Here is a 22,907-nt window from a genome sequence, read left to right as displayed (position 1 = left end):
CTGTACAAACATGGAAATTTGTTTTGACTGCATGAATATGAGCAGAGAAATAATTGCATTATGTCCCGCAGATACAAGTGCTGTGTTGCGTCTGACAGTGAGAACTCATCAACACACTAAACAAAACTTCACATCTGATTGGTTGTTCCTTATTCTCCCAAAACACTTGAAGCAAATAAAGCATAATTATGCGCAGCTCTATGAACCAAGAACATCTAATTACTGAAACGGATATATAGCAGTTGGCAGAAAACCTCTGCTTGTCTGTGTTACAATGTTTAGCCAAGGGGAACAACATGGGTAGTTTTGAATGGAAGACCTCATATAAATGTATAATCAATATGTTTATGTAGATAACTACGGTCTAAAAACTACAACCTAAGAAAACATGCAAATCATCAGTTTGACAACACGTGAAGTAAGACGTTGTCTTTCTGATCTGAAATTTTTCATCATTCTGGCAGGGGCGTTTAATTCCTTGCGCCGCTTGACGTTCGCTCTTCTCTGTAGGTGTCTGCCTGGCTCATGTCTGGATTGGGCATCTGGTTGGCGGCCAAGGTTCTTGTATCTACCCTCTCTACAACCTGAGGCTTGACCCCTTCTTTGCCTTCTGTGTCAGAGGAGGGCGGCGAGGGGGTGCACCTTTGAGGTTTTGGCAAAGGAGCGCTTTGTCCTCTTGGTGCAACGGGGCACTTTGTAAGGTATTTCCTGGTGCAGTCTGAATATCCTTGGTGATTGAACCCATATGAGGGGTGCCAGTTTTGGCGCACACTGCAGCACCTGTTGTGTGACGGGCATGTCATTGATCAGCGGCTCTAGGACTTGAAACCAAACAAAGTGATTCTTTGCTCTTTGCCATCCACGGCACACCTTTGTCTCTGAACCTCAACATGTTTGGCGAATAAGTCCATCTCACGATGCCAGCGCAGATGTAGCCGAATAACGCTGGGGGTGTCGTTTGCATGGTGCAGCTCTACACAGCCACACTTGTCCCACTTAAAGACAATACATATTCAAGATAGTGAAGGACCCTGATGAGGACACAAACATCCAAACTAGTTGACCAGCACTATTGATCTTTTCAACATTTCTATGTTCATACTTCACTGTTGGCAGATGAAATTATGTGAAAAATGCCTTGTTACCACATGCAGCTGCAAGTGGCCTCCTACAAAATACTAACATCTCTGCTCACTTCAACAATGGTATGATTGGTAATGTTGTAAAAGTACTTCTAAAAAGCCTATTAAACAAATTCTAAAGATAAAGGTGTTTTAAGCAATTTTGCTGATACTCACCAGACTGAATTAGACCACCACGGCCTCTCTCTAAAGCCCCACCCTTCACAGACCAACCAGGTCAGCCAACCAGAATACACAAAATTATTCACAGAGACCATTTCTGAATTGCTTCTCTCTCTCTCTCGCTCTGTTATTTTAAAGGAATTGCACGTGTTTCATTGCAGAAATTTGAAAGAAACAACAACAATCTACAACCAATTAAGAAAACACTGACCTGTAAATATCTTGTTTTTACTTTGTTAGACATTTGAAGAGATGTGAAAAGTTTGGATGTCCTCCTAACAATTTGGACTTCTAACTAAAACCTCAGAAAATGTGAGCTCTGATGTGACCAAGACTGGTTTCCCACTGAAGTTAAGCAGGGCTGAGCCTGGTCAGTACCTGGATGGGAGACCAACTGGGAAAACCAGGAGCTGCTGGTAGAGGTGTTAGTGAGGCCAGCAGGGGGCGCTCACCCTGTGGTCTGTGTGGGTCCGAACATCTCAGTATAGTGATGGGGACACTCTACTAACAAAGAGCACCGTCTTTCGGATAAGACGTTAAACCGAGGTGCCGACTCTCTGTGGTCGTTAAAAATCCCAGGATGTCCTTCGAAAAAGAGTAGGGGTGTAACCCCGGCATCCTGGCCAAAATTGTCCATCATGGTCTCCTAATCTTCCCCCTCTCCTGATTGGCTTCATCACTCTGTCTCTGTCTTTAACACTCTGAGCGTTCTGGCGCAATATGGCTGCCGTCGCATCATCCAGGTGGTGCTGCACATTGGTGGTGGTTGAGGAGATTCCCCCTTATATGTAAAGCTCCTTGAGTGCCTAGAAAAGCGCTATATAAATGTAGTTAATTATTATTTATTATTATTATTATTATTATTATTATGTCTTAGTAATGGTGGAGCAGTGCTTAATCTCAGACTGACCCCTCACTGCTGTTCAATGACCGTCTGATGCCTGCTGCCCGCTGCACTCAAAATCTCAAGCTAGCAAAAGCATTGTTATCCAATGATGGTTGCAAATTCCATTTAACTCTATTGGTAATGACATCATAATTGCGACCATAGTTGGGCTTTGGGAAATGCACCACAGATTGGTCCGTTTGAATCAGATGCTGTATCTGAGGCGTTAGCAATCAGGGGCTAAGTCAAACCAGTCAAACCAAGACTCCTTATTAATCCAACAGGTCAATCAGTCTTTTGGTATCATGGATTACATATTTCCCCAAAGCTCAAACACATAATATATGAACGGCCTGTTCTTGGCTGGAATGAGCTAGCAAGTGGACCAGATCTTATGCTGATAATTAAAAGTCTAACTAGGCCAGACTAGCGATTCCAAAATCCTCCTGTTTTAGAAGAATGCCATCTCAACAGCTGGACACCCATGCAGCTGCATTACTCTGGCATGTATGTGCGATAACAGGTCTGCAGTGGAATGACAGTTCCTCTGTGAGGGGGCTAGTTAAGTTGCCCGTCTCCTCACTGGCTCTGCTGGTCTGCAGCATTTCCTTCAGTTTACACTTAATTTGGGCCAGTTCTGACACAGCCTTTGTCCTCAGGGATAGGAGCTGGCTGCTTCCCATCCATCAGTTGTCCTGGACTTATTAGGACAGGCTTTGAACAAAGTCAAACCAAATACATAAATTATGTCAGATGCCTCTGCATGCGATCATCTCTCAACTCCAACTAAAGCCTGTTTGTGTCGGCCTGTCTACCCCAACCATCTGGAGGATGTTCCCCTAAGCTTACTTGTTTCAGGCCTGGCACCTTCTGAATATCACCTCTTCCTGAATATCCCAATATCAGTTGGTTTACAGACTAAGGCTGATTTTTCCAAAGAACACGAGTAGTGTTTGGTCCAAAGGCATCATTATCTAAGTGGTATATAAATTGTGCTACTTAAATTATAATCATTGGACCACTCCTAAGACCAATTCTTGCAATCGAATCCACTTTCACAAAGGACAAGACAACCAGTTGGACAACATGAATGGATGTTTTTGACAATATTATTGCAACTGGATTATTGCTAGACAGCAGAAAGCTCTGTTCGAGAATTTAATGTTTTTCATGTGCATGCTTCGTGATTGACAATTGATTAAAACTATAAATATTTTCTCAAGAAATATGGGACCCTGCAAATTCACACAATTCATATGGATTACTTTTATGTGCAGTTTTTTGAGGTGGAATAGACTTTTAATAAAGGCACAGGAATCTCTCAGGTTTTACTGAAAAACATTTGATGAATGAAACTTTTACAACATGACGGGTGATGGCATATTTTTCATTTTTTAAATGAACCATTCCTTTAAGATTATCCAAAGGGCAGGGTTTAAAATATATACACTGTAAAAAAATCCAACTCACCAAAATTTAGGCTAATGATTGTTTTAGTTAACTAGACAATTAAATGCAAAAAAAGTTGGCTTAACCAGTGACTTCAACAATTGTTGGACCAACTTTGTATTAATTGAAAATTCGATTTGTAATTGCAATTTAATTAGCATACAAGTTGCAATAAGTTAATATGCATTCTCGGTGCATCATGCAAAACTCATCCATGCTCCCAGCATGCATTGCGGCATGAAGCATGTCACCATTGTTTCATATGCTGATTCTTGTTGTCTGTGGGAGTAAATCTCACAGGAAGGCAAAGTGCTTAATGTACAATTGGTTTTAAATCAAATGCTACGTTCACACCGCACGCGAATGACGCGATTCGCGCAAGTCATTTACATGTTTAGTCAATGCAGAGACGCGAATAGGCATTCTGCGGCGCGATTCGCGCGAATTGAGCTCAAGTTGAAAAATCTGAACTTTGGCGGATATTCGCGCCGCGTTAACCAATGAGGAGCCTGCTTACTGCTGTCACGTGGTGAAGTGACGGATGGGAAACCCATAGGGGAAACCCCGAGGCCAGAGTAATTTAAAAATACTACTGTATTGTGTCACAAAATGTAGTTTTAATAGTTTTCAGGCGAGAATGTAGTTGTTTAAAGCTCAAATATGTGATTTATTTATTAAGAGAGCTCCTATTTGAAAATTTGATCTGGTGTTTTCGGAGGTGTGAGACCCAGGCGATACGCGGAGCTCAGCGCTCATCAACCCCGGCGAGAGCAGCCTTAACTCGGCTAGTCCTTCTGCCGACTGCCGCTGCCTGGCAGAAGCCCCTCCCATGACGCGAATACGCGTCTGTTGTGAAGTGAATGTCACACACGAATGGATTCAAAATGTTTACGCGTCCAACTTTGCGTGAATAGCGAAATTTATTTGCGTCATTCGCGTGCGGTGTGAACGCAGCATTATTCAGCTTTTCTGATTATAACCGTGATGGATCTTTTATAGAATCACAATAAAACAAAATTAGTAGTATATTGCTAATATTAAACTCATAAAATCAGTGGATTAAACCACTACACAATAATTAAAATCTTATTCAGCAGCCAAAGAAACACTAACATTAAAAAGTTGTCAAACTGCCCAACTAAAGAAAACACTAATCATTATGATGGTGACACAAAAAAATAAATACAAATAAATAAACACAAAATAAACCGATAAACACTCAATCAGCTGACCAAAAGATCTTAAATTCTGACATGTGACCTGACTCAGTTAATGGAGTTGAGTGACCTGTTTTGTGTAAAAGTTGAGTAAACTCAAAAACGCTGTGCAGCAAGTTCCCTTAAAATTTTAAGTTATGCCAACTTTTCTTTTATATATATATATATATATATATATATATATATATATATATATATATATATATATATATATATATATATATATATATATATATATATATTTTTTTTTTTTTTTAATAAATGTGAAGTACAGTGTTTGTACCACTGGTCTCGCCTCATTCCTTAAAGTAATTCCATGAGATTAAGACAAATCGGAGTGCTTGGAGTCACTATGAGCCTCGTTTGGAAGCGTGAGCATTGCTTCATTGCTTTTCATTACGCAGAGAGTCCTGGAATGTCACGTCACATTTTGCTAACGTGTTTACTCTGGTGGGCGCGGGGCATGCAGCTGGGCTCAGTGCAGCTCAGGGAACAGTGCTAAGCAATGTTAACGGCTCACTCATTGGCTGAAGGATTCTTCCTCAGCCCCTCCATCTTTACCTTCTCACCCCCGAGCAACTAGCGCTCTCATTACTGGGCACTTGTCAAAACGCGCCTTCATTCTGCTAATCAGGATGCTCTCTGCAATGCAGCAAGAACAATGTATTTCCACATGCCTGGCTGCTCCGAATGACCGTGAGGCCACTGGTGTTGAAACGATAAGAACCATTAGAAAAGGCTCCGTCCCAACGGCTGCGATTCGGAATGAAATAATGTAATCGCAGTGTCATGCACTTGAAGCCATCTTTCACCACCATGAGTGTACATGGCCCAGAGACCTAAAGCACATCGCTGCAAATGTCAGAGTCGATCATCCAGCTTTCGGTATTCACTGTCCTCTTCTGTCCTTAGTCCTCTCTCTCTCTTCTCGTTCCCTCGCTTCGGCTATTCCAGCCACCCCTACAAACACCTCCCCCCAAACGCAACACTCTCACAGGATGATAGTCCTCTGGGGTTTGAGGAAGTAATTGTATCTGCTCTTGTGAGGAGACATGTGAAGTCCTTCAAACTGTTTCTTCAAAATGCCAGCTGAAAACAAAAATCCTTGTCCTCCTAAATACGCGTGCAATTGGGACACGTCAATAAAAGACAAATGCTTTTATATTCCACATCCTCTTGCAATGCACAGACATAAATATTTTAACTACATTTATCAAACTGACCACAAAACCTGTATCAGCCCTCACTGTATGCAAAGTACGCTGTTTATATATATATATATATATATATATATATATATATATATATATATATATACTAGGGGTGACCCCTAATACTCGAAGATTCGATGCATCGATATGCAGGACCGGATTTGACCACTGATCTCATGGTCGAATCTTCGCGGGTGTTATGAAACGAGGATTATACCATTTTGGCAATATGGGTGTGCTCAATATTAGTGTTATGAAGACGTGTCACGGTGCTAAATAACTCCCCTCTTTAAGGGCACTGAGCTTCGCACCGGACGCGCCCCACCTTTAAAATTCGAACACACACACGACGGCGGCATTCGACGCCTGTCCGCAGCAATTAAATATATATATTTCCCTCAAATCGTGAATGTACATACTGATTTCACCCTGTACTACAAGATACACTCATCGTGCAGTGATTCAAAATTGAGCTCGCGCGTAATGTTCACGTCTGCCTGGTGTGAGATGCCTGAGACACGGCGCTGAGCTTCAGTCCGGTGTGCGACCGCCTTTAGGCACAATCGGCTTAAGGACGTGCATATAAACGCACTCAAAGTGTTCTTTTCCTCTCTAGGCAGGTATTTTTTTAGGTTTATTTATCAAAATGTTCTTTTATATATTTGTGTGATGTTCTGTGTTTCAATCGCGGCCTTTAAATGTGATGAGAGAACGGTTCATTTACGAATGTAGTGTAGCCTAGTTTTGATCACTTTATTAAAAGGGGTGGCTGTGTGCCGTGTGTAAAGTAAAATAAAAATAGTCTTAGCCTCCTGCTGACTAGTGTCCTGGCCTTCCCAACCCGTTTATACCGTTTATTTTTTTCCGGTCTATGGTTTACACACACACAGATGATTCGACTATCGGTCGACCATAGAGAGATTCGAAAATTCTGATTCGAATGTGTAAATCCTTAGTCGGGGACACCCTACATGTTTTGATTCAAGCACTACAGTCAAAAGAAGTGACTGTAGTGGCTGTAGTATTTCTTTCATAAGGAAGGGGCCAAATATTAAATGACATTCAAATGAAATGTTGTTTGGCCAATATTAAGCATGGATTTGATCTGCTGTAATGTGTAACAACAGCGATCACCAGGCAGTTGGTGCCCTCTGCAAGCTTTTGTTATAATACATAATGCACATTAGTTTTTTGATTTATGCTGGCCTATATTACATTATGTATCATGTGTTGTTCAATAAAATCATAAAATGGCTTTTGATACTTCCTTTGAACCAATTATTATTTCCTTATTGTTATTATATATGTATTTTAAGTCATTTGAAAGGCTATTGTTCACTTAGGTCTATTTGTCTTACTAATCAAAGCACGCTCCCAGATAATTAGGTGCTCAAACCTACACTGTAAAAAGTGATATGTTCAATAAGTTATGACAACATATGTTTTTTACATTGTTTTAACTCATCAAAATAAGTTAAGAAATGTTAAACTTGTTTTTATTAGTTATACAAGACGTAACTAATATTTTTAAGTCAGTTTAACATAACTTAAGTTGAAATAACTTAAACATCCAAGTCCATTGTCCTGCAAAAGTTCAAAATTTGCCTTTTTTTACAGTGTATATGTCAGTACAAAAATATGAAAAAAGGTCTGCACTCTAAAAATAATACAGTACCAAAAAGTACATTTTATTACCACAAAAAATCTGATTACTCGATTAGTCAACAAAATAATCGACTGAGTACTTGGATAAGATAATTACTATGTTTTATTTCCTGTGTATAAATTGTCATTTTTGTGCTTCAAGCTGTAAAGCTACTGTTCTCTTCTGACCCCCTAATGTGGTTGTGTGTGGGGCGTATTGAACAACAATACAGTTCTGCTTAAGGCACCCATTTGGCCACTAGCAGCCCTGCACAAAACTAATGGCCATTTCATAATGTATCTTCTGTCCTTTGGCCATTTTAGATCCGGAGCATCAGTTTGCCTTCAGATGGCATTGTGGCTGTTTATGGGTTACAAACTGGCTCACTACAACACATGAATAGTAATTTACACTGCATTTTGTACATTGCCGGCATTCCAGAATAAAAATAAAACCCCATACTTGACTGATTTATAATCTCTACAGGGCATGAAAACCTGAAACTCTGTAGAACATAAGAACTCCTTAATGTCACTGGCGCACAGGACACAAACAGTAGGGTAAGATGGGGTAAGAAGACATACATCACCATTGCCTTGTGCATAGAGGACCAGGACCACAAGTAATGGGGTAAGATGGCCCCTTTAAATAATAATTTAATATGTTGTATGTAATATGGGAATGTTTCTGTTTATTTCCATTAATAACACTTTGGCTGATGTATCATCGTCCTCCACATGCTGAATATCTAAATGTCAAAATGTAAATGCACATTGTTCTTAAGGAGGGCATCTTCCCCATTCTTACACCATTTCTCAAAGGAAGCTACTATAACATAATTGTTTTCAACAGCCACTGCGTCAGGAGTGTGTCTTGTTGAGCAATGCCAAGGGTCAAAGGGTCAAAGGGTCATGACTCGCTGCACCAATTTCAACCGCAAAACTCATCCTGTATGATTTTTAAGCATTTTGAAAAGTGGGGACATGGCCAATGTCCTCAAATTTCACCCTTTCATGTAAAACACACACACTAGGGATGCGCGGTATACCTGTACTGGAAAAATACCGGTATATATTTTATTTAAAACGGTACGATATCATTATTTTGCACATTTCGGCATATGCTGCTGTTCTGAAGTTCACCACTAGATGGCAGTGCGCTACCCAAACTGACCCGAAGCAACCGGCAAATGTGACGACAACATAGAAGAACAAAATGGATAAAGCAGTTGAATCTCACTCAAGATGCCCAAAACAAATTAATAAAGAGAGCAGTAGAAGTGAAATTTGTAATTACTTTGCTTATGAAACTGATAAAGAACCATCAAACCATCTGTCCATCAAACCATCAAACCATCTGTCACTATCCTGACTTTAAGACTTCTTAAGAGATCGACAGGTCAGTGGATCATTCAAGCCAAAAAACATTTCTTTTCTTTTTACACTGATCAACGCACACACATAGCCTAACATAAGATCAAATATCACAAAATCTCCAGCGTTCGTTTCAACCGATGACATTTAGATCTCATAATATTTGTATGCGTACTATTGCACTGTTTACATTCGCGTTAGACACAACCGACTGTGTTTATGTGAATACTCACTAAAGATGGATATTTTTACATAATTCTGTGTATTTAACTGTTTGAGGAAACTTAATTTGTAATGTGCGAGCTCTAAGTTACAGGCGTGTGTGTGTGTGTGTGTGTTTATGAGCTCATATCTCCTGTAACTGTTATTATGAAATGCTATAAAATCTCTTGCGTGTTCAAATGATTTCCGTTCTCCATCCTGAGACGAGCGTGAAATGTTGAATCGGATTGTGCAGATTGCTTTAGTGTAGTGCGATGTCTTTTGAAACCAGAAGCAATTAGCTAATTTTGAGAGTTTTTTGCTGCAATTATTTCTCACAAGAAAGTTTTCAAATGACTGATTTGATGTGATAAACTTTGTTGATACATTTACTAATAAACATTTGTGGTAATTTCCCACTTCATAAACTCAAAACTTGCATAATTGTACTCATTCACGTGCAATATACCCGCGCTAATATCAGACGATGTGGTATCGATTTAATATCGGTACTTCGTTATTAGATTGTGGTACCGTACAGAAGTCAAAATTGTGGTATCGAGCCATCTCTAAAACACACACACACACACACACACACTCACACTCACACTCACACTCACACTCACACTCACACTCACACACTCACACAATGTACAATAAGCCTCCTCAAGACCCTTCAGTCTCATGTAACATCAGAAATTGCAAATTGGTGTAGTTATGTGTTCTGATCTTTGTACTCCTCTCAAAACAAAAATTGTTCAAGTCAAACATATTATTTAATACTGCTGAATCAACATAGATATAATAATTACTACAACAACAACAAAAAAAAACATGAATAATTTAAATCAAGTATAAAAACAGCAATGGCTCCTTATGGTAACAATTGCAGATAGGCTACCAATTCTTACAGTGTAAAGCTTTACAGACAGGCACTTATTAAAATGTTAATTGGCAACATAGTGTGTTAAAAGATTCACGCTTAAAATGTAATAACCCAAATGCAATCATTGTGCATAAATATAGCAGTTGTTGGAGAATTTTTCTAGGTCAGTGTGACCAGCTACATTGCAACTTCCACAAGCCAATTTCTAATAAACACAAGAACCATTTTTTCTGCTCTCGCACATTCTGTCATTTTGGCTTCATGTCATTCCAAACTAAGATGTCTTCCTTCCTTCTGTGAAACACTAAAGGACAAGCTTTGAAGAATATTCACACTTGTTATTTTTTAGTCAATGAAGGTGAATGGTTACTCGGGGCTATCGAGCTTAACAAAATGCAATCAAAAGCAGCATAAAAGTGACAAACTCAAAACACGACAGCTAATGCAGCACGATGGTGACATAAATCTAAATCCAATTATTAAAGGTGAACTGCGTAATTTCACCCCAAGCTTGCGGTTAACCCAGAGGTCGAGAGGTCGCGATGTCGAGCCGCTCATGCAAACAACAATGTTTTGAAAGTATAGAGCCACGGTGACACGGTGTCTCTTAAATCAACCTACAAACGACTTACTTCTAGTTGTCTCTGCACATTAAACAAGGATAGAGCAAAGTATTCTGACATCCAAAGACTGCATACATAACCTTTAAATGTTATCTTTCCCTGTCTTTACATAAAAGAACATAGACGTAACAACCACCAATTCCAACATGCTGTTAATTCACTTAAGCATCTTCTGCAATGCACTGTAGTTGCAGTATTTTGCCATTCCTGCTAGAATATCCAACAAATCATGCATTCTCAATGGAAATGTATTACAAGGGCAATGGTTGCAACAATCTCCTTCTACTTCTTTCCACCCCTTGGGGGTTTATGACTGGGGTTGATGCATGTACAGCTTATGATATTCTGTAATTGGATTTTCAGAAAGCTGTTGACAAAGTCTCCCACAACTGCCTAATCCCCAATCAGCAGTGCAGCACTGAGCATGTTTCTATAGCTGGGTAGAGAGCAATGGAAGCATGCAGCCCAGAGATGCCATTGTAATATGGCATGAGGGGGTGCTGTGGATTTACTGTAGCGTTTGACGAAACATCGTGCATTTTAGAGAGTATGCAATAAAAGCAGCTAATCTTAAGGAAACACTAGGGAGAACATGCTCTCATGTAACCTAACTCACATCTCCTAGATAGTGTATCAGGTAATGCAGTGATAGTCCACTGACATTGAGAACCAATTATTCTTTCCCATAGACTGATTATAGATAGCAGGAAACTGCACTAAAATTACCGTACAAAAAAATGTGTTGGTAGTATGATGGTGTCAGATGGCAATATAATGGTTCTGAATTATTATATTCATGTCCCATGGTACTTGTAAACTGGAAACCCTACCGCTCAAAATACTGAATTGGTTTGAGTAGGACAAACTTAAATTAAACAAGTTTTAGAACTTTCTTTTGAGGTCACAGCACCGACATATTTAACAGTCCCTCCAGGATTTCGTGATATTTTTTTTGTGATTTTTGCGATCAATATGACTGATTTTGTGGTGGTAATTTCCAGAAATGTGTGAAAAATTTTGCAATGTTTTTTTTATTTTATTTTTTATAGTTAAAGCTACACTGTGTAACTTTTTTAGTTTATTCTTAGCTAAAATCCCTTAGTTCTTTCAAAAATATATGTGCTCATTAATGTATATTTACTTCTTTCAAGTAATAATGTATTCTCGTAATTTTATAATATACCATTGAAAATACATACGGGTGAGGGGTTCGGATGGCGGTCGCCATGTTGCTCCTCCATCTTGAAAGTACATTAGCCAAAGAGGGACATACCCGTAAATTCAAGCTTCGCTTTTCGCGTTTTAACACTCGATGGCACCGTGTCGAATGTGAAGAGGAGGATTGCTTGAGGCTGTTATATGATGATGGAGGATCACTCTTAAGCCCCTTTCACACTGCACGTCGGACCCGCAATATTCCCGGAACATTGCCGGGTCGCCTTCTGTGTGAAAGCAACCACGTCCCGGGATTGATTACCGAATTCGACCCGGGTCGGGGACCTAGTAATATTGCGGGATATGTATCAGAGTCGCCAAGGAAGCGGAAAAGAGAATTAAGACGGCAACGCGACAGGCAAATCAACAAGACAAAAGTAAATATTGGAGTGGCCTTTCCAAGATAGAAAGAGCTCATGAGGAGCAGCGATTTTAAAAAGGACGCCGACGTTGCCTGCTTTCTTCTCGACAGGTAATATTAATTCCGCCTATTTGTGTATATTGGAAGTTTTATTGTTGCTTGGCTAATTATATCATGGTGTGCTGTGCATAACACTAGAACGACGTCTAGGATAGTTTTCCTCCTCGCGCCAATGATGAAAAAGTATTGTTTACCTTATAACATAAATCCGTGTTCTATGACGGATAACATGAGATTAATATTTTAATTGCATTATAATTTGTTTGCCTTACGCTAGTGGTGTTGTACAATATACAGAATAACGATAGCACTGATAAAAGTTCCTTTACTAAGAGCTTGCATTCGTCTGGGAACCTGATAGCTGATGTTAGCAATGAACTGGTTAAAAATAACGAAAACGTAAAACTATTATTCATTTTACATAGATTAATTTGATCATAGATCATTTGGTAAATTAAATAACTGCAAATTATAATAGTTTTCAAAAATTACCTCATCACTTGAGTTGAAGCAACACTCACCGAAGAGGTCGAACTGAAAGCCATGACTAAATCGGCCACCGTAGGAGTTGAAACGAAATCGAAATTGAGAGGAGCAGAAACTATTATTCACTGGATGGTCATATACCTTTACACCGCTAGATGGGAGAAAATATCACACAGTGTAGCTTTAATATACCACATTTACCATATTATGTATTATGTTAGATGTACAATAGTCATACACATCAATAGAACAAACTAAATGCACAAATCTTCTTTATTTTGCTATCTTACAAAAAAGGCTAGCCCAGTGGTGTACTATAGCTTTAATAACATGATCGCTTAGAAATATCTGGGAAAAGTAAATACAGTAATAAGCAATTGCCTAATATAAAAAGTTCTCAAATAATTAATTAATCAAGTTAACAGTCAGTAATAAAATAAGAACTAATAAACAATTGCTACGAGGACAAATAAATATAACATAAATATACAGATAAACCATGTTTTTTAAAACTGTTTTTGTTTTCTTCAGTGGTTGAGGTAGCCTATAGGCAGCTATAGTTTGCTTTCACTTTAAAGATTACTGCCTACAGTGGCCTAATACCAATACACAGACCCAGTACCCTACTGTCACACGTCCCAAACCTATTCACTTAAGACACCTCCAAGACGGACATTTAGGCATAATCATGGGTGTATTTGATTATGATTGTTCAAGGGCATTAATCCTATAGAACAAATCTGTACACTCGCGAGCGCTGATATAGGCGGCAAACGCACAGAATCCTCCGCCAGTCTGACATCAGTCCGTGTGTCAGGAGCGAATTGAGTTTGTGGTATACAGCGCTTTTATTAACTTTTTTTTGTGTTATCTGGCATATTATACATTTATTTGCTCATTCATCCATCTAGAGTAATCAATTCGCCCGGTCCCTGGCACTTATGCGAGACGAGACGGTAGGCGAGAACGATTCACTTTCACAAAGACCACACACAAGCACCCCAACGTCTGTAATCCTCATAAAAACTATGTATTAAAGCTTAATATATAATTATGTATAAATTAGAGAGTTCAATTCGATATTTTTTATCGATTTTATTTTATGTATGAAGTCATTTGCTTTCATTTAGAATAAATTACGTTTCCCAAAAGATTCGTAAGCTTAAATTGATCGTAGAACAATTGTCACCAATGGTCATCAACTTAGGATTACGACACTTTTGCGAAACGCAGCCCAGGTAAGTCACATGTTTTAAGTTGCTGTAATCATTCAGTAAGTGTCATATGATATTGTTAACTTGTTAGCAAATTGCCATTTTCTAAATTAGTTTGTTATAGTTAGCAACATTTTTATGTTGAGATAACCTGATAATTTTAAGTTAAAAGTATAAATTAGTGTACTCAAATATTTTAAATTAAGAACAATAATGCATGAGTACAAAATAAAAATCATACTTAAACTTTGAGTTTCTTAACTTTTTGGAGTTCTGACAACTTATTAGGGTTTAGAGTGAACAACTCATTTGATTTATAAAAATAAAAACTAAAAAAGTAAATTAACTACTTTTTTATGTTAATTGTTATCAAATGTATGAGTTAGCCAACTCAGTTCTTCAAATTATGATCCATTAACATGCATAAGTGCTATAAATTCAAATTCTTGATAGAGTTAACTTGCTTATTTAAAATTGGGAACATCGTAACTCAAAAATGTTGATGTAACTGATTACCTTTTTTTGAGTTAGCCCAACTTATTCGGTTTAATAGTATACAAAACATACTTTAATTGCACAGATTATGCTTTACAATGTTGATTATGCTTACTATGTGTAGTTATATACCAACAAATTAGCAAATTCACTTATAAAAAAACAACAACAAAAAGGTTTAAAATGCTGTGGGAGCTTTCACATCTTCAATAAGCAGCGCTTCCTTACAGATCAGAAGCTGTCTGAAATCACTGAATGAAACACACTTATATGCTTGTTTGTTGTAGGGAAAACTTTTCTGTTACGTACACAAAAGCAGAGACCTTGGACTCTGTATTTCTAGCATATCATGCTAGTCGCCCCCGTAGCAGGAGCTGGAGTGGGCAGCGAGCCTCGTTGAGGAGAGAGCTCAGAGGAAGTCGTCAAGGAGGCCATTTGCAAATCGCCTCTTCCTCTGGGTAACTTAGCTGCAGTTTCCAAGAGAGGCCATTTTCAAAGGGGAGAGACGAGAACTGTGGGTGGTGTGTGTTTCGACTGGGTTTCTTGTAAAGCAGGATGAAAAAATGGCAGCTCAGATGCACTATTCAGCTCTCTCTCTCTCTCTCTCTCTCTCTCTCTCTCTCTCTCTCTCTCTCTCTCTCTCTCTCTCTCTCTCTCTCTCTCTCTCTCTCTCTCTCTCTCTTTTTCTCTGTGCTTTTCTCTTTTTCAGCCTCTCTGAATTCTTCAAGTCAGCTCACTCATATCACCCACATAACTATCCATCACAGCCTCCTCCACATCACCGATACTAACCTGCAAGCTGACCAGCTCGTGTAATATAGCTTTTTAACCATAGAGGTGTTCTCAAATGATATGTGTAGGAATTCATAACAAGCAGTGCCTGATAAAAACTCAATCCTACCAAGAAAGGGATTTGCATTGTTTGCTTGATTACGGGCATGAATTTAAAGCAAGTCTCCCGAGGCGCTCTCTTTCAGCTCTGGCGATACTGTCCAGAATAACTAAACAGGCCACGGGTGGGAGGGGAGAGGACTCTTTAACCTTGAAGCTATCATGTAAAGAAGGCTCCGTTCTCCTCTCTGCCTCTCTCTCAAGCCTACTTTCGGTCTTAAAGAGTGAAGAGTCCACTTTCCTATCTCGGCTTTCAGGAGTCCTTGCTGAGGTTGTAATGCTAGAGCAAAGAGGGCCCTACTTCATTACAGGCTGAGCCTCAGAATCCCTTTATTTCAGAGCTTGGCAGTATGAATATATCTCTGCATTTCTTATGCCTCGCCTGCAGGCAGCCTGCAGATGTGTCTTCTAGGAGTGGCTCAGTGAGATGAGGTAAAGTACCCAAAGACCATGAAAGAGATGTGGCCAGCATCCCAATTCGCATTCCACTCCCACACACTAATGCACTTTGCTGATGACGGAAAAGTGGATGCCCTATCCCTGACCACTTACTACCCCTAAATTTGAGAGACAGAATACAACCCCTGTCATAACCCTGCAATCAGAGCCAGTGACCTACTTGTTGAAAACCACTGCACACATAGTGGTAAAGAAATTCACACTTTCCCCCCAACCAATCCCCTTCGCTCTCCTCCAAATCTATCTCAGTGCTATGTAGCACTAATAGTATGTAAATTGGCAAGTCGAAGGCATCGGTGGGGTGAGGATGCAGTCGGCCGAGCTCTGAATCCTCTCATCACCGACACTGGCCTTCATTAAATCCAGCAGATCCGAGAGCATGTGATACCAGTGGGCTGCAAAGGGAGGAAAGGAAGACAGTAATAGAGATAGAGGAGGCGGTGTGTTCACAAGAAGCTGCAGTCCAGCGTGAACAGCATTGGAGATGTGAGCGATGAGGAAAGAAACACACAAGGCCTATGAGAGGCCCGACTATTACCCAAGGGGCTCTCGGGTTATCGCAGAGCCAGGGTCAGGGCCACAAAAGGGAACACACAGGTGATGGAAGTGGCAGCTACTCGAGCGCTGAGACAGCCAGACTTTCAGAGCCGCTGACTTGAACAGAAGGGAAAGACCGTGTGCTGCTTATTTTGTGCAACCAAGTTCCCAGGTCACCCAAGCCAGCATAAAAGCACAATGACAGGCTTAGGAGCCATTGTCCCTTTTCAAATGTCTTTAAACAGTGCTTCACTTCTGACAGATCAAAATTTTCCCCCTTTCTTTTGCTCTTCCAAAAAGAGGACATCTGAGCCAAACGCACCATCAGGAGGTTCAAGCATGGAATCGCTCCAGATTGTCTTTTCAGTCTGCAGCTGGACGGGATTAGGGATCATCTCTGCCTGGGGTGAACTCTCTGATCCACATGCAAGCCTAACAAGAAAACAATCCAGCTGCGGATCTTTGGGGAGAAAGCAGCCAGAGCCCACACAAAGGAAGAGAGAGAGTTATAAATAGGAGCCATGTGTCAGGCCTTGCATTTGCAGATTGACTTGAGAGTGACTTAATATTTCATTGCTTGTCACACAAACAGCCACGGACACATAGCGGCAAGCTGAGAAGTCTTCCCACTGAATCTACCCACAGCTTTTTGCTTGCTGATGCGTGAACTGGCGAGAACAACTGCTCAAATGAACCATTTCCAAAGTAACATAGGAAGAACACGGATGAGAGAGCAAAAATTATGATTCTTTAACTCATGGTGTTGGTTAGGGTCAGTGCAGCCCTAGACAGCCCTAGTGATCAGGAAGTAGCACCAGGTTTGCCATACATGTTCTCAAACACAGACCTACAAGTCCTACGCTGTTATATTCAGCTAGATAACTGCCTACAATAATGCAACCCTCTTGTAAGCAGTATTATTCCACTCCATTTCTTCAGCTGACACCGGAATCAATAGAAATGTTATCAAAATTACAACACAGTTGGGTTGGGGGTTCTATAATTGTGAAAACGTCAATAAAAAACTAGAATATCAAACATGCTGGATGTTATTGATGTTCATAGGGGTTCTGCATTCTTTCTTAGCAAATCTTGATCAATTTGACACCTCCGTTACAGATCAATGGCATGATGACACTTCTACACTTGGATAAAGTAAAACTTCTGGACAGAAGAGTGTTAAGTCAATTTACTCCCGGCTGTATTAACCTGTGGTATTGTGCTTGCTGGCGTTTTAAACCAATTAAGCATCTTATGGTTTGCTGTATGTACTGTGTAACTGAGAACATGAGCTGCATCTTAAGGCAAGACCTCAGAGAATGTTGCTCATCTTTAACATAAAAGGATAAATGTCAATATCTTGTTTGAATTACAGTATATTTATTTACACAAACCAGAGCTATTTAGCATTGACCGTGCTCCAAAGGTACACCGAAAGCTTGAAATGATAACATATACATGCAGGCTCGGTTTCACAGACGAGACCTAAGGCGGGCGTACACGGTGCGGTTTTTGCTGTCGTACGAACTCGCAGACGATTTTTTTTCTCTCGGGAGAAATCGCGCAAACATCGTGATTGCTCGTATGGTCGTGGCTCACACCGTGTGAGAGGAAATGTGAAACGAGCCGAGCACGTTAGGAGCACCTCCCGACCTTACGATCATTTTTAAGCATGTTTAAAAAATTTGGGGATTTTCACCAGCGTTTGGCTCTACGCTATTGTTAAATCATGCACAGCCCAATCACATAGGCTCGATCAATGTGTATTATTAGGCAATAGCTCAGTGGCTGCAACCATACAGTGTACACACACACACACACACACACACACACACACACACACACACACACACACACACACACACACACAGTCGTGCCATGTACCAGCTGATTTGATGCGTGTAACGATGTTCGTAGATTGGAAGGAAGGAGGCGGGAACCGGCGAACGTTCAAAACTTTAATTCAAAATAAATAAAGAAAACGAAAGTAAAACCGCGGGCAGCCCCTCACGGACGACTGCCCGCAAATACCCACAAAATAAAATGTGGGCAGCCCCTCATGGACGACTGCCCACACAAACATAATAAAACTTAAACAAAACTCAACATAAAATCCAGGCCTGGTCCTCTCTCGTCCTCCGCTGCCTACGCTCCTCCTTTTACGCTTCTCCTTTTATGAGACCGGTGCGTCACGCAGCTGGTACTCATTACCACTCGTCACCGGCCCGCTCTCACGGTCCCTCGCCCCGCTGCTTGCCACACCACAATGCGATTATCAAATTAACTGACTCGCAGCGTCTGCAATATCTCACGACCTCCCGAGTGTCCGAATTCGCACAGTGTACGGCCGCCTTTAGATTAAGCCAGAATTAGGCCTTAGGACATTTAAGTAGCTTTTATAAATGTGCCTTACAAAACATTAGTGGTGTGCATCTTGAGACAAAACAATGGCTTTGACATATTTAAAGACATGCTTTCATTTAAAACAGCTCACACAAGCATTTTAGTCTGGGACTAGATTAAGTCTTGTCTGTGAAACCAGATAAACTGCATGCTATGCATGGGTCATGAATTATCATACATCATACTTCTGGCCACTATATGCAAGGTCTTGGCGGGTGCTGGTGTAGACACAGTAAATGTACTAATCTTGTCCATTTCAGCACATGATATGCTATATTTATATGGTTAAGCTAGACCAAATGTTCGCTTCCTTCCTAATTATGTCATCTTTCCTCCAGAGCAATGTTTTAAATGCTCTCGGTGGCCTTGAGATTGGTAGGATCAGTCCTCAATCCGGGGATCTTCATCAATCTTGACTGGGTGAGGAGACGTATGTGTGTTTCTCCACACAGAGGCTGCTGAAAGCTTGCCAAAATCGTCTTCCATAATAAACTTGGGATGGGAACCATCTGAAAGCCTGTGCTAGTTCTGCACTCTCCATTCAAATGAGACTTGTGTCATCTTTTGTGCCTTTCCTCTGCCTCCTAAATATATGTTCCACAAAGACATATTGATGAACAATAGAGGGGTCCTGGTGCACCAGAGTAGATTATAGAAAAATATGCACACTGTTAACTGATTTCCATTATTCCCGGGGAACAGCTAAAGCCCACGGAGTGTTACATTAGTTGAAGACGTCACTGACCTTCAGAAGCACAACAGAGCCGAAACACCGGCCTAACATGTTGGTGGAGGAGAAAAATACAGAACGGCAGAAAATACAGAAATACAGCACTACAGTATAGAAACCCCCAATTCTGTGATTACTGATATGTAATGTGTCTCAAAATAATTGAATCTAGAGTAGAAAAGTGGTTGTGAAGTAGTCAAGTAGGTGAGAATGGGTAATGCTTTATTGTGCCCAATCATTAAAGTCCTTTTGAAATACACAATTGATCCGTAAACTGTGTAAATTAGTGCAAAGTATAAAGAGTGTTGTCGTCACAGCTGAAAGTAAAAACATTAAAACCAAATTGTGAACATGATTTTTACTTAATAATTAAACTTAATGTTGTGCAAACCCTCATCACCCAATTTTAACCAAAACTGGATTCCTATAGAAAACATTTAACTAAAAAAAAAATACAACAAAAACAAGGAAAGTGTCGTGCTCTTTGAAAACCAGAAAACGCACGGAAACCAGAAAACCAGGGGACCGAACTGAGTAAAGCAACAAACAGACACCTAAATACAGACACTAATAAGGGTATAATGGAGGAATGAGGGAATCACTGGAAACAGGAACTGAACTAGACTACACACTGTAAGTTTAAAAAAAAAGAAAAATAAAGCAAGATATTTCTAGCTTTCTACATTTAGATGAAAAGTTGTGTGGGTATATATCAAATCAAACCGCTGATTCGCTGATGCAAAATATGCAAGTTGCCCTTTGCTCTCAAATATGATTTATTGACTATGGATGGGATTATTAGAATTTTAGCTTTGATTTTGATTTTGGCTTCCAACGATTATGAAAACATGCTGCATTCTGTTGCTGTCCTTTAAACCTGTGCACTTTCGCCTTTCCTACATAACATCCAAATCATAACATATTTGTCATATAGTCTCCTGCCGGATGTGTTCAATACTTAAAAAAACAATTAAAAAGCAAATTGGGTTGCAAAAGAGACACTGTTCCCCAGGCGGCTTTCTGTGTGCGGGATCCAAGATGCAGCAAACCACGGACAACTAATGTGAGTTAGCACACAAAACATATGTAAACATGTCTTCTTGGCAATTTTTTGGTTAAAGTGGGTTATGACTTAAGTGAACATAAACAGTTCGAAAAGTAACTGAATGCTTGTCAGTATGATCTTAAAGTGACAGCAGCTTAATAAACCTCCCTCTGTCTGTCATTTAATGTCAATAAAACAACAAAATAAATTGAGAGAATCATTCACTGTTCTTCACTGAATGACTTTAGTTTACTTCATACAGGGAAGACTATACAGTTGAATTATTATTATTTTTTTACTAAATATCTGTACAGTAAATTATTATTAGTACTAGGCTAAGTTGAAATGTTTTATGGTGTTCCTGATTGTTTCAACTCTCTGTTGTTTGTTGACAGTGAAACTGGTCTGAACATACAGATGAAGGGATTGGGGGTCATTCTGGGGGTTTTATGAACACTGTGGCAAGCAGCGGGGCGAGGGACCGCGAGAGCGGGCCGGTGACGAGTGGTAATGAGTACCAGCTGCACGACACACCAGTCTCGTCTCGCAGCCAAGTGACGGGAGCATAAAAGGAGGAGCGAAGGCAGCGGAAGACCAGAGAGGACCAGGCCTTGACTTTATGTTGAGTTTTGTTATGTGTGTGTGTGTGTGTGTGTGTGGGCAGTCGTCCGTGAGGGGCTGCCCGCGGTTTACTTTCTTTTTGTTTATTTAATAAAAGTTGTTAAACGTGCGCCGGTTCCCGCCTCCTTCCTTCCCATCTACGAACTTTATTACAAACACATTGACAGCCCACTGTGAAGCCCCTTCTGTCTTTTAACAATCATAAATGTGACTGCAAATCCAATTGTCGACCAGATTTTAACCAGAAAATTGATCTGTCCTTTATATCCATTCCAGTTTTATAGAGTCTTAAACCGTGCTGTGTGCTCATGTATGATCATTTGGATTGGTTGAAGACTCCTGGACTCTGTTTATCTCTCTGAACTGATTCCATGAATCTTTGAAAGAACACCATGTCCTGTTTTTCCTAACCCTACCACTGTGTTGTCACACTCACAAAGGCCATTTTTCCCTCCACAGCTGTGACGCATGAGTGATAAACAGTCCATAATAACAAGTCATTTTCATTTGTGTGATTGTGCACACCAGGAGCGTGTCATAAGGTTCTCCATAAACCATCTGCAGCTTTGCACTGCAGATAAACGTTTTCAAAGCATAAATGAGATTTTATGAGTGTGCTGGAATATTTACTCTTATACTTACGTCCCCCTTCTGTTTACTGGCGATTTTTATGGTCAGCTGTGCGTTCTTGTCATATCATCATGCCGATATCATCTTCAATAACAACAAGGGCGAGATCTGTCATCTGTTGAGTTCTGCCTCAAAGTGATTTAGGGGAAAAGAACCTCTCGAAACATGGTCCCACGAAAACAACAGGCAGATAAGAGCAGCGCTCCGTCTAATAAGAGCTCAACGCCAGACGGACGCCATCGATGCTACGCTGTCAAAACATCGCCTTGGTTTTGAAAACGGTCAAAGCGCTACTTCAGCTGGATGGATAGTGTGCGCAGCACCAGAAACAACTAGAGACTTGAAAGCCCCTGTTATATCAAACAACATCTGCGAGCACCACTGATACCAGGATAAATAAGACACAGCTAGTACTCTTCTCAGGTTCCCTTTGATACTCCCATTAAAAATTCATTGTGTTTTATTTGCCTTCAAGTGAGTGAAGTGTTTGTTGCCTCTGTCTTCCCCGAGCTCGTATCTCTCCAGAGCCTGATTCTTGGAACAGATAGTGTGACGTGTTCTTTCACAAATAAAACCTTAATTAAACTGGATTACACTGCCCACCCCTCCTCACACCACAGGATGACGGCATTGCTCTCGTGTAACAGCGAGGCTTGTGAGATCAAGTCGCTTTGGCAAGGGCAGTCGTTCAGGACCAAGGACAGCGACAACACCACGATACACAACATCTATTGGTGGAGGGATGGAGGAATGGAAGGCTTGACTGCTGTGCCCTTTACTGACAAGAATCACATGGGTCCAGCCCACACCATGTGACTGCCTCGCTGCCTCTTTGAGACCTCAAATCCGAACCTGCCTGCAGAGCATGGAAACGGCCTTGGAATCGCCCAACAAATTCAATGACTGTCCACCACCGCCGGATGACTGCGAACAATGACCGTCTCTACGGGACATTTTCAGCATAC

At 40.4% G+C, this 22,907-nt stretch overlaps 1 protein-coding gene across 5 annotated transcripts in view; it reads right to left on the bottom strand.

Moving 5' to 3' along the window:
• gria3b (glutamate receptor, ionotropic, AMPA 3b) overlaps nucleotides 1-22,907 on the bottom strand; it is a 181,615-nt gene that overhangs the window by 134,318 nt on the left and 24,390 nt on the right. The window lies entirely within an intron of this gene.

Source organism: Pseudorasbora parva, chromosome 11, assembly GCF_024679245.1.
Source record: "Pseudorasbora parva isolate DD20220531a chromosome 11, ASM2467924v1, whole genome shotgun sequence".
Taxonomy (NCBI): Eukaryota; Metazoa; Chordata; class Actinopteri; order Cypriniformes; family Gobionidae; genus Pseudorasbora; species Pseudorasbora parva.
The sequence above is the reverse complement of the archived record's forward strand: the minus strand, read 5'-3'. Positions and strand labels throughout refer to the sequence as shown.